Below are 1655 nucleotides of genomic sequence, written 5' to 3' on the forward strand. Positions count from 1 at the left end.
CAGCCAAGTGCAGGGCTGGCGCTTGTTGTGCCTGGCCCTGCTCCTGTTTTCCTTACCTTGGCTGCACCAGTTTTATTTATTTCATGTTTCTGTGTAAGTAAAGACCCGAGGCAGGCAGATGCCCACCCCACGGAGTCCCTGAACCACACCATGCTCCTGCCACCCTCGGGCACCTCTGTCCCGGGAGCATCCCGGGTGCTCCTGCTCCTACGGCTGGAGCTCCCCAGCTTGGGCTCTACCTGGGCACATCTCGGCTCTGACTTTTTTATAACAGGTGACACCAAGTGGCAGAACTGTGCATGGGCGCTGGGCACGGGGTGGGTGCTGGGCAGGGGGTGGGTGCTGTGCACGGCATGGGTGCTGGGTTCCTCTGGCTACAGCCCTGGCACCCAGTGTGGGGACAGCAAGCACCAGGGCTGCCCAGTGTGCACAAGACCACTGCTGGACCCAGGCAGGCGCTGGCTGAGTCCCCTGAGAGCCTCCGGTGCTGCCAGTGGTGCCTGATGCTGGGATACAGCAAGAGCTCGTAAACCACATGGGAAGGAGGTGCAGAAAGTGGGCTCTGAAGAAGGACCGTGAGAGCTGCCCAGGCAACGCCGAGCCCTGCCCAAGAACTGTACTAGCATCACCCTGGTGCACCCCAGTCCTCCCCATCTGGCCTCTGTTAAACCCACGCTGAGCTGTCGGGGGTCTCATCCTTGCTGCCCAGTTTGGAGTCAGGCAGGGAAAGCCTTGACCCAGAAAAACAGTGGAGGGGCTTCTGTGCGTGTGGCGTGTAGGTGTGTGGGCAGGGAGCAGTGGAGAGGGGCAGGCAGGAACGCCAAGCCTGGCATGAGCTGCAGAGCACAAGGCCAAGCTGCAGCTCCCATGGACTCAGCTCTCCTTCTGTACTGGAGCAAAAAGTAGGTGATGGATAGATAACTCCAAATTGCTGGAGTAATGTGCTGTGGCCTTCTAACAACTCTGAGATCCTTGATTTCAACTGTCCAGCTACCCCAACACCCACATTTCTCATGCAAATGGCCAACCGAGCAAACACTGAAAGGAAACCAAGGGCAGGGCACATCTCCTCGTCCCACCTCCACCGTAGGCAGGGCTTGTCCCAGGCTAGTCCGAGGCTTACCGACAAGTATGACCAAGACATGGAGCCCAGCAGGGCCAACGGAGAGTTGTTTAATAGCCATGAAGCCTTCAGGGTGCTGGAGATGCTGCCTGGAGCATCACTGCCCTGTGCCAGGCTGTCGTGTCCCCTGCCTGGAGGATGCTCAGCAGGGGTGTCCCTGCTGCAGAGCCACATGCATGGAGAAGCTGGGCATGAGCAAGCCCTGTGCCAGGGACCAGGGACCATCCGTGATGGCTGGGAGAGGATTCTGAATTGTCAGAGGAGAGGGTGGGCAGGATGAGGGGGTGGAGGTATCCTCATAGCCCCACATTACCAGCAGGATGGACAGCAAGCCCTGAGCAAGGTGAAGCCTTTCACGAGCTGCCAGCACAGCCCCATCACTACTGTCCACATGTGGGTCTGAGGCATGATGTGGGGTCCCAAAAAGTGGCCCCAGGCAGTACCCCAGGAGTTCAGCTGCCTGTGCACCAGCAGCAGCCCCCTCCTCACGCTCAGCTCTCGAAGGCTGCTGTCACCCCGCAGCACAGGCACG

At 59.5% G+C, this 1655-nt stretch overlaps 1 protein-coding gene across 1 annotated transcript in view; it reads right to left on the reverse strand.

Moving 5' to 3' along the window:
• RNF224 (ring finger protein 224) overlaps nt 1–1655 on the reverse strand; it is a gene marked incomplete at its 5' end in the record, with an annotated part of 5615 nt that overhangs the window by 1740 nt on the left and 2220 nt on the right. The gene's annotated exons all lie outside the window — the stretch shown is intronic.

This window comes from Buceros rhinoceros, unplaced genomic scaffold, assembly GCF_000710305.1.
Source record: "Buceros rhinoceros silvestris isolate BGI_N320 unplaced genomic scaffold, ASM71030v1 scaffold20917, whole genome shotgun sequence".
Classification (NCBI taxonomy): domain Eukaryota; kingdom Metazoa; phylum Chordata; class Aves; order Bucerotiformes; family Bucerotidae; genus Buceros; species Buceros rhinoceros.